An 11,849-nucleotide genomic window follows, 5' to 3' on the forward strand; every position below is an offset into this window, starting at 1 on the left:
ATTATGTGGGGACATACAATGCCTCTCCTTCATAGTATGGCTTGCTTCACTCAGCAGTAAGTCTTCCAGAAGAACTATATAAATAAGCACTATCAACTTGTTAAGCTGTTGTCACAAACATAGGGACTGACTGATCTACACAGGTTATGTGATCCATGAAAGCAAAAGTGATTTCTCAACATTGTGAATAAAAATACTTGCAATTGTTGTTTACATTTTAAGATAAACACAAATATAAACAGGTGATTATTTATTAATTATTAATCCCATGTATTAAAGATGAGATAATGATGCAAAGTGTTATTGTGCAGATTAAGCGAGAGAACATAGGTAAAGAAAGTAATACATACTTGCTACAGAGTAGGCGTTCAAGTAGTTAGGTTCTCTCTGTAGAATGCAAGTACTGTTAACAGTAGAGGGTGACTGCGAGGAGCAAAGGGAGAAAACACTCAACAGATTCAAGAATGTAAAGTTCTCTATGAAAATGATATATGCAGAAATATTCTTGATTTGATTGCCATGCACTACATGTATACTTTGAAGAAACATATAATGCTCTACAAAGAGGATTGAATGTGAATAAGAAACCATGACAGTTTTTAAAATGGAGAGAATTTTTAAAAATGAACTTGCTTCTATTTAAAAATGGTGAGAATAAAAAAAAAAAGAACTTGTTTCTATACTGATTGACTGATATTCTCAAACGATGTATCTTTCTGAAATAGAAATAAATTGTTTCTGGTCACACCATGATTCAGATAGCAGGGCTAAGGCAAAGTAATCAGAATTGGCATTATAACATTCAGAGAGCTTTAGGTACCCTAAGATGGTGCTTATGAGACCCAGGACTGTTTTGTGTGCTTCTATTATCACTTAAGACTATGAAATAGGGAGTTCATTTAAACTGCCCTTCTTATTTTGTGCTCTAGCTACTTTGCACCAGCTGAATTCTAATGCTGTACATCAACATGTAGTCAGGGGGGGCTGTATAAGATTAAACAGATGCACTAATGAAAAAAAAATAACGTGAGATGACAACACTTCAGTTACTGAAATTCTGCAAAACAGGATGTTCTTTCCACACCACCTCTTCCTCTCATTCACTGGAGATGACAAGTTGCAGCACTGTGGTACTTGGCAACTTATCATCCCAGGAGAAACTTGGCATGTCAGTGAGCTTGAAGTATGTGTGAGGTTGCTTTCCATTTTTACAGGGGCTCCCAGGGTGTTGGCAGAGAACATATGACTTTTTTAAAAAGCTCTAACTTCCAGTCCTTGAAGGACCTAGCTATCTGTAGGAAGAGTTAAAACTTCCATGAACTATTATTTTTAAAGTTTCTTTAAAAGAGCTGTAATTGCTAAGGAATCTTAAATAGATAGCTCTTTGGAAGAAACCATGAATATCTAAAAAATTCAGCAATCATAAATCAACAGATATTGGCATCCGAGAATCTTAGGTAAGGCTCATGACAATATCCATTCAACGTTTGACCACTGTGTAGCCAACTGACACTTGCTGAGTGGCTATTAGATGCAAGGTACTATGGGAGCCACATGGAATACATTATTATAAAACATTCTGGCTTTAGAGTCTATAGTTTAGTGTTGGAGATAAATGAAAAATTTATAACATTTTATATGCTATAAAGCACTGTCATTTTGTGAAATAGCACTGAAGGATAACTAAGGGACGGTAATTTTTCCTGAGAGATTTTGGAAAAGAATTCCTGGCAAATAGAACACTAAATTAATTCTTAAAGGATGAGTAGGAGTTAGCCACTGGTAGTGGGAGGAAAGTCCAGGCTAACAGTCTAAGACTACATGAGAAGAACTATATAGATAAGAAATAGCATGCTCAAAGAACAATAAGCGAGTCCACATGAAATCTTAGAGTACAGCAGAGTGTTGAAAAGAAACAGTGAGATGCAGTTTGTAGAGGACTCTATTTCCATATTAAGAATCTTTTTTGGGGGAGGTTTTTGCTATAGGGCACGTGCGCTCGCCAGACAGACAGAGAGAGGCAGAGAGACAGAAAGCGAGAAATCACCCCCCAGGGGGTATGGCCACGCTACAATCCCTTCTCCTCCATTCTCCTCTCGGGATCTTGGGCACACATGCACACACGCCTGGCATGAATTTTAAGCCACCAGGTCCAGGATTCGAACCACGGTCAACTACATGAGAGTTCGGCAACATAGCCATTATCCTAACTGCTGGTCTCCATATTAAGAATCTTAAATACTGGACCAGATCTGTAGAATAGCTTAAGTGTTATATGTAGCAAGCTGGATACCCTATTGTCAACCACAATTCAAGTTTGGCCCCTGCTGGCTTGAAAAACATGTTGTGCATGTGTGCCCAAAATCCTGATGGGAAGGAGAAATGAGAGAAAGAGATTGTAGCATGGACAGGCTTCATTGGGCAGTTCTTTCTCTCACTCCTTGTTTCCTCTCTCTCTCCCTGGCCAATGTAAGTGCCCTCTGGCAATTAAAAGGACAAAAAAAAGACAAAAACAGACAAACAAATAAAGAAATCTTATGCTGCCCTCTAAGGTCTATAAAATAATCTAAAAGATTAAGAACTGTTGAAGAGATTGAAGCAAGGGAGCAACATGGGTCAAGTTTGTGTTTTAGGTAGATCCTTCAGATAGACTTGAGTGGAAAGACTAGTGAGAGAAAGTACAGTTACAAACTATTGCGTTGGGGCCAGCAGGTGGCATGGCAGTTATGAAGAGAAATAGGGTTTCCTAAGAATGGAGGCCCTGAACCACTTTTTGTCAAGGATTAGGAATTAATTGGGCATGATAGGGAGCAAAGGATGTGTAGTTTGCCCTGAATTTTACATAAGATTGAGAACTTTGCTTCAGCGCCAGTTTTGGAGCTGTAAGGAAAGCCATATTTCTACAAACCAAGCAGCAAAACAGGACTGGGGAGGAGGGGCATATGTCTTGCCCAAGGCAAGGCTGGGCTCTGCGAAGCCTTTGTGTGTTTAGTTGGCTGAACTACATATTGTTTATATTGAGATTTCATAGACTTAAAACGATATTTGCCATAGGACATATGCACTCATGAAGACAGGGAGAAAGAGGGGATGAGAAAGCACTTCTCGTGGGGCATGACCAGCTGTAATCCCCTTTCCTCCTCCTCTCTCTTCCCTTCCTTTGGGACTATGAGCACACATAGCCAGTGGGTTTCTCAAGCTGCAAGGTTCAGGACTTGAAGCATTCAGTCAGCTATGTGGAACCCAGCCACTCCAACCAACACACCACAGACTGGCCCAAGATTTTGTAGACGTCATATGTTTGTGTGTGCTCGATAGGAATTTGTAAGCTACTGATGAACTGAAGAGATGAGAGCCAATGGCTTTGACTTAGAGATGTAGTTCTCTAAATATTTACTTGAGATTTGCAGAAGTGGCTGTCACAGGAGGCATCTCTAATTTACTGTAGTTAGCATGCTTGGGCTCTGGTTGAAGGATGGTGCCTAAGTAGTTTATGTGTTTTCCAAACACTCAGCCTTTGAGATTGACGAGATTCATAGGAGTGTCTTTCAGTTTATGGTCCTCTTTTACTTTCAGGTCAGGACTAAGGGTATAGACCAATCACTAGTGATGATTTGCAGTTCGGGAGACACTGTGGGCTAGGTGAGCCAGTCATATGTAGGTGCAAATTCTGGCACATTGAAATATGGATATCATGAAGTACCTTAGGAATCTGTGTTATTGTGATTAATTTAAAATGTTAAACAACTCGCTTTGTTCTAAAAAGAATGTAGGATGGTTTATAAAGTTGCATTCAGTATAGCAAGATAAATTACATTTAGCATAGGCCTTGTGGGACCAACAGATGGCATAATGGTTACATGGCTGGACTCCCATGTAGTTGACCGTGGTTCGAGTCACTGACCCAGTGGCTTAAAGTCCGGCGTGTGTGCATGCATGCCCAAGATCCCGAGAGGAGAATAGAGGAGAAGGGACTGCGGCGTGACCATCCCCCCTGGGGGGGTGATTTCTCGCTTTCTGTCTCTATGTCTCTCTCTGTCTGTCTGGCGAGCGCACGCGCCCTATAGTGAAAATCTCTCCAAAAAAAAAATTACTTTCAGAGTGAATAGAAAATTAAGACAGAGAAAATAAAGATGAGAAACAAGGAAAGAAGTAGTAAAAATAAAGATAATATTAGGTCATCGGGAAAGTCATGACATATTTTTCTTTGTAAAAATGTGTCATGACTTTCCTGATGACCCAGTATATATAAAATAAAAGCTTTAATGACTGGGTTACTTCTTGGTGATTAGGCCCTAAGCTTTCTAGGAGCCTATGGGTAAGATGACAGCTGATGAGTTTAAAAATTCATGAAGTCTGTAAGATGATAAAACCAAACAAGCTTTTCAGGGAAATCACATCTATCTCTAAAAGAGGGAGCAGAGAGACATTCCTATTCTGGGTCTGCCTTGAAGACTCCTGTTTGATCGGTCTCCTCTGTGCCTTGTTGATAGTCTTCACAGTGACAAGCTCTATGGAGGGCTGTTCCCAGTGTCTCTCACTGCAGGTGGATGGCATGACATTTAAAGTGCAACTTGAGAAAAAGCAATTGGGAAAGAGGGCAGTATAACTAATGCAGGCTGAGGACAGGCCTCTGCAGTTCAACTTAATTGAGGGTAGAATTCTCAGTATTTTTGTTTTGTTTGAGTAATATCTTTTTTTGGGGGGCGGGGGAGAGTTTTTGCTATAGGGTGTGTGTGTACTCACCAGAGAGACAGAGAGACAGAAAGCGAGAAATCACCCCCCAGGGGGTATGGCCACGCTACAATCCCTTCTCCTCCATTCTCCTCTCGGGATCTTGGGCACACATGCACACACGCCTGGCATGAATTTTAAGCCACCAGGTCCAGGATTCGAACCACGGTCAACTACATGAGAGTTCGGCAACATAGCCATTATCCTAACTGCTGGTCTCCATATTAAGAATCTTAAATACTGGACCAGATCTGTAGAATAGCTTAAGTGTTATATGTAGCAAGCTGGATACCCTATTGTCAACCACAATTCAAGTTTGGCCCCTGCTGGCTTGAAAAACATGTTGTGCATGTGTGCCCAAAATCCTGATGGGAAGGAGAAATGAGAGAAAGAGATTGTAGCATGGACAGGCTTCATTGGGCAGTTCTTTCTCTCACTCCTTGTTTCCTCTCTCTCTCCCTGGCCAATGTAAGTGCCCTCTGGCAATTAAAAGGACAAAAAAAAGACAAAAACAGACAAACAAATAAAGAAATCTTATGCTGCCCTCTAAGGTCTATAAAATAATCTAAAAGATTAAGAACTGTTGAAGAGATTGAAGCAAGGGAGCAACATGGGTCAAGTTTGTGTTTTAGGTAGATCCTTCAGATAGACTTGAGTGGAAAGACTAGTGAGAGAAAGTACAGTTACAAACTATTGCGTTGGGGCCAGCAGGTGGCATGGCAGTTAAGGCATTGGAGTCCTACATGGCCAACTGTGGTTTGAGTCCCAGACCTGGCAGCTTGCTTTCTCATTTTATCTCTCACTTTCTCTGGTGAGCATACATGTCCTATAGCAGATTAAATAATAATAATAATAAAATTAAATAAATTATTTATTTTTAAAAATAATTTTTTTAAAAATTAAAGAAAGTGTTGCATCAACCTAGGCAAGAAATGATAAAGACCAGAACTAAGGTTTGTGGTAGTAACAATGGAGAGAAGGAATTCAATCAAAAAGTATTTAGAAGCAAATCAGGCCGATCTAGACAACTGATATGGTAAGGGGAATAAAATGAGCCTCTGGATCACTCATTTAAATAATGAGGAATTTGGTGAAGAAAAAGTAAAAGAATAAGAAATGCCAGTGAAAAAGAAAGATAAAATTCAACATGGTCAGTTCCATTGGAAAGGCCAGTAAGCCACCTAGGTGACAATAACCAACAGCAAATGGGTATGGAAATCTAAAACTTGAAGGAGAATTGAGATTAGAAATATATATTTCGCAGATAGGTTTTAGTTTTACTTCAATCCAAAGGAATCTTTGCTGTAATCCATGTGGGTTGCCATTTTAAAAATTACCAAAGATAGGGTAGCTTACAAAAAAATTAACCTTTTTTTCTTTTTAATGATTCTTGGAACTGGAGAAGTCCAAAATTAAAGTGCTGGCAAATTCAGTGCCCAGTCCTCGCCTGCTCCTGATACAGTACTTTCTGGCTATATTTTGCATGGCAGAGGGGGCAAGATATCTCTCTGAGACCTCTTTTTCAGGGCACGAATCCCATATTTTTTGTTTGTTTGTTTGCCCAAGAGTGTATGTGCTGGGAACCAGCAGTTAGCGTAATGGCTATGTTGCTGGACTCCCACGTAGTCGACTGCGGTTCGCATCCCGGACCCGGTGGCTTAAAATTCACGCCGGGCTTGTGTGCATGTGTGCCCAAGATCCCGAGAGGAGAATGGAGGAGAAGGGATTGCAGCGTGACCATCCCCCCTGGGGGGTGATTGTGCTCATTGGAGTAAAACAGAAAGAGAAAGAGAGAGGGAAAGTGAAAAATCACCCCCCAGGAGGATGGCCATGCCACAATCCCTTCTCTTCCCAGGATTTTGGGCACATATGCAGTGTGATTGTCAAGCTGCCAGGTCTGGGATTCAAACTGCATCGGGCCATGTGGGAATCCAGCACCTTAACCACATCACCTGCTGGTCCTACTAATCCCATTCTTTAGGGTAGAAACTTCTTGACCTAATTTTCTCGTAAAGGCTCCGCCTTCTGATACTGTCACATTGAGGATTAGGTTTCAACACATGAATTTTGAGGAAACATGAACATTCAGACAGCAATTTTACTGAGATGAAGCATCCTGAGTGAGGAGAGCAGTCTACTGAGGCTGTATACTCCAAGGTTATGGCAACATTTATATTGTATGGAAGAAGAGATTTTAGGAAGAGGATGATCAGGATGATAGAAGAATAGCTAGAGGAATGTATTGTTGTGAAAAATAAGGAAAGAGAGTTTCAAGAAGTAAAAAAATGATCTGTACCTTCCAAATGCAACAGACCTGCCAGGAAATGGCTGAAAACAGCCCTCGGATTCAGCAGCTAATAAGGCACTGGTGATGCTGGTGACGACTACGGCATTAGAGTGATGGAAGAGGAAGTCGGGTGTGACAGTAGAGAACCAAATGGAAGGAAATAGGGAGAGAAACACTTCTTTGAAGAAGTGTAAATCTGTGATAATAAGATAGGAAAACCAGGGGGGAGAAGAGTATATTTGCTTCCTGACTGCAATAAAACAGGATTCACTCAAGCACATTTGTAGTTAATGAGAACATAGAAAAAATACATTTTCTGGAACCAGCAGGTAGCAAAATGGCTATGTCGCTGGACTCCCATGTAGTCGACTGCGGTTCGAGTCCCGGACCCAGTGGCTTAAACTTGCGCCAGGCACGTGTGCATGCATGCCCAAGATCCCGAGAAGAGAATGAAGGAGAAGGGATTGTGGTGTGGCCATCCCCCCTGGGGAGGGGTGTGATTTCTCGCTTTCTATCTCTCTGTCTCTCTCTGTCTTTCTGGTGAGTGCACATGCCCTATTGCAAAAACCTCTCAAAAAAAAAACCATTTTCTTTGATAAATATGATCAGTGATATTATGGATTAATAAAATCTGAAACCATTCTTGTAATTCATTTAAAACTATCATGTCTTCTTCACCCACTCTATCATCTATATTCCTAGTGACCTTGCATTTGAATTGTTTGTGCTCTTCCTGACTTTTTCAGCCAAGATTTCTGTTGGCACCACTAATAAACCACGAACACAGCAACATACTAGGGAAGGAAATAGCAGGGGAAAGACAAGGGCCCCCAAAATTCAGATGGGATAGTTACTTTCTGAAGAGATTGTGGTTGACCGGTCTGATTCTGAGGGAAGCATGTTGACTGTGCTCCTTTGAAGTATATCCAGACTGTAATCTGTCACACTAAACACCACAGAACTCTAAAAAAGTCATAGTTATAAACTACGGGCTTGGTCCAGTTCCAGGCTTATTATTTCTCAGAAAGAAGCATAGTATCTGTGAGTGACAGTATGAGAGCAATTACTTAATGATCGTATTTCCCAGAAGAAGGCGACACCTGACAATTATTGTTTGTCTGCATACTTTTTCATGCCATCTCTCCTCTGCAAACACCCGAGGGTGGTGAAATCAGAGCCTTCTGACAACACTGCTGGGTGTATTGTACGGACTTTGGTTAACCCAGCAGCTCTGCCCAGTTACAGGTAGGGGACTGCTCTTGATTATTCCTGTGATGGTAATACCAGGACAAAATCAACATGAAAATTGAAATTTATTTTTGCTGTTTGTCTGTTGGTCCTGGTTGTTTCATGTATTTTGTGTAATTATGTAGAAGTCAGCTCCAAGGATTTCTTGCATTTGAGACATAAAAGCTGAAGTAAAAAATTCTTTGCTGGATATACTTTTGAATTTTGTTTATTTCATGAGCGATGGGGAGGGTGGACAAGAATCTTCGGCATGGCATCACCATGCCCTGATCCTTTCTCAGTCTTCCAGCCGGCCAGGATTCCATGTGTACCTGCGGTGTGCAGGTTGACCTAGTATTTGAACCCCAATTCTTCCCATATAGCACCAGTATCATGATATGCCACCATGGCTAGGTCTCCTTTGTTTTGAAAGATAGGTCTAACACTTAGTGATCCCAGACACATTACTGAAGCTGAAGTGAGACTCAGTGAAGACCCACACTAAATGCACCTATGAGCATTGGCACCCTATTAACTAATCTCCTTGCACTTGCCTCACTAAACCGTCTAGTTATGAGACAGAATTTCAGCTTGTGTCCCAATCTCTTTCCTAATACTTCCCCCAGAAGTTTATTTAACTCTTCTTTAGACACCACAATAGAATTTGAAATTAGACATGATTTCTAGGAAATCTCAATTTATATATATAAATCAGCAAGATCTCTCTACAAAGCAACTGAGAAAAACCTTTGGTTTTTTCAGAAGCATTTGCGTTGCTTCCTATCCTCTGGGAAATAGGGCTAAATTGAGAAATACGATGTATCTCTTGGGCTCTATAAGCTGGCAGTTTCACAGCTGACAGTGACAACCGAGGTACAGAGGAGCTCAGTGAAATATCAGACACTGGTAAATGTTGTCAAGGGCTCATTCCTGGAGATTAAACTGTTTGCTATTTACAAGTTCTATGGGAGATGCTGCATCTTATGCTTAGTTGGGAGCTACTTTAAAATCACAGGGAAACAAGTTTACTAGTTGCAAAATAAGCCATATTTCTTTTCTTTTCTTTCTTTCTTTTTTTTTTTTAAAGTTTTTGCCATAGGGTATGTGCTTGCTGGAGAGACACAGAGAGAGGGAGAGTGAGAAATCACCTCCTCTGAGGGGATATGGCCATACCCCAATCCCTTCTTCCTCACCATTTTCCTCTCAGGATTTTGGGGACACACGCACACATACCCAGTGTGATTTTCAAGCCAACAGGTACAGGTCTCGAATCACAGTCAACCATGTGGCTAATCTAGCCCCTTAACCACCACTTCATTTGCTGACCCTAAGTCATATTCAGCTGTGTTCACAGCCCAGAAAAAAATTAATCAAAAAATAGTAGTTACTTGCTAAGAAGAAATAATTAGATACTAAAACTGTAGTTATTTATTTACAAAATAAGAAGCAGGAGCACCGGATTCCTTGGTCTCATTTATTCCTTTCCAGAAAGCTATAAAATATGTGTAAAATAATAAAAGACTTGAATCTAAACATAATAACACTTAAGCTTAAACTGAATCTAGAACGTTAAAAACAAGCTACTTTCCAGTACTAAGATGGTAAGCTTTTGAAAATCAGGCATTTTTTCTCTAGGTTTCCAGAGTCTAGTTACATATTGATTGTTATATAACAAGTCTACATAAAAAAAAATTAAATGTCAAATTTGAACTTAAAATGTTTATTGCCTAAAGTAAGAGACAACTAGAAAATAGAGTAGTATTATTCTGAGAAGTTTTTCTTTCTGATCTTTCTTTTGTAGGGATGGAGGGAAAAAATCTTCAACTTACCACCTTGAAAAGAAAACTTTATATTTTTTCAAAGTCTATGTTGGCAATTCTTTAAATTTTTTTTTTCTTTTTTTGCCAGAGGGTGTATGCACTTGCCAGAGAGAAGGAGCTAGAGAAAGCATCTCCTAATGGGCATGGCAACCCCACCCACCTTCCTTCTCTATTTTGTCACTGTTTCAGGATTTGAGGTACACACACACACACACACACACGCACACACATGGTTTTCCAGCCACTAGGGCCAGCAATCAAGCTATAATGATCCGCCATGTAGGATCCAACTCTTTAACCAGTAGGTCACAGGGTTAGCCTTAAGTTGGGAACTCTAGCATTTACTAAGGACCTATAGTGTGTTAAATGCATTGCCTGTACCAACACACCAGTGCCTATAGCCTACACACTAATGAATTAATAGACCGTGTCTTTCTCTCTCACACACACACACACATGCATGCATGCACACAAAGAGAGACAGAGGGAGCGCACTGGCTGTAACGTGGTAAACTTGTGAAATGATTCTGCTCAGTCATCTGCCTCCACTCTCAGGGATGCCCGTCTCGTGTCTTTTCCAAGCTACTAGCTCACTCTGTATTCCTTTATGACTTTAGTGCCCTCTCCCCCTACTTGCAAAGTCTTTAAGTCCACGTCATGACTAGAATTCTCCTTATCAAAAGACAGGGCTACTATAGGAGATTCCAACATAATTGGCTGAAAATGGAGTGTATATTTTAATACTCAGAACAAATAGAGTAACACATAACAGAAAGAAAAACCTAATCTTTGTTCACACTATTGTTTCCAAAAATGTGAGATTTCACCGTGGTGCCAAACTATACAATGACTAACTAGCGAAGCCAATAAAACATGACAGATCCTGTAGGGTTAGGTAACAATGAAAGCCTAAAGGCTCTGTTAGCTATGTTCCTAAAGACTTCTTGCCATTAACTACCTATGCTTGTAATTAAAGACTAGCACACTCACAACATTGAAGGTGGCTTTAAAAAAAAAAGAAGTTGTTCAGTACTTGAAAAATACTACTACATTCATATGCATCAAAAAGTGGAAGGAACTATAAGAATAAGAACCAACACCTTTAGTGCTCTCCTTGAAATTCCAATTATATAAAATTTATATAAAGTAATTTTTAATATAAGAACGTGTATGAATGCCTTGAGTAAACAGATGCCTGAAACGGTCTTGTAATTGTTCATTTAAAACTGAGAGACTTTGGACGCCAGCAGGTGGCATGGTGACTAAAGTACTGGGTTTCCACATGACCATGGTTTGCGTCCCAGATCCAGTGACTTAAGAATCACAATACCCAGAATCCACGGGGAGAATAGAGAGGATTGCAGCAAGACCATGCCCTCTGGAGGGTGATTTCTCACTTTCCCTCTCTCTGACCAGAGCATGTGCCTTATGGCAAAAACCTAAAAAAGAAAAGCACTTTTTGAAAAAACCAAAAAAAAAAAAAAAAAAAAAAAAAAAAAAAAAAAAAAAAAAAAAAGGAAAGACCTCACTGTATCTGAAAAGAGCAACCTACTGATTTCAGAAACATAGATATTTTTACCAGCAGTTAGTGTAATGGCTATGACACTGGACTCCCACGTAGCCGACTGCGGTTTGAGTCCCAGACCCGGTGGCTTAAACTCATGCCGGATATGCGTGCGTGCGTGCCCAAGATCCCGAGAGGAGAATGGAGGAGAAGGGATTGCAGTGTGGCCATCCTCCCTGGAGGGTAATTTCTTGCTTTCTGTCTCTGTCTCTCTGGC

The 11,849-nt window shown here is 40.4% G+C and overlaps 1 long non-coding RNA gene across 1 annotated transcript in view; it reads left to right on the plus strand.

Annotated features, from left to right (window-relative positions):
- LOC114008349 (uncharacterized) overlaps positions 1-11,849 on the plus strand; it is a 19,103-nt gene that overhangs the window by 4,089 nt on the left and 3,165 nt on the right. The window lies entirely within an intron of this gene.

This window comes from Tupaia chinensis, unplaced genomic scaffold (genome assembly GCF_000334495.1).
Source record: "Tupaia chinensis unplaced genomic scaffold, TupChi_1.0 Scaffold000322_1, whole genome shotgun sequence".
Lineage (NCBI taxonomy): Eukaryota > Metazoa > Chordata > Mammalia > Scandentia > Tupaiidae > Tupaia > Tupaia belangeri.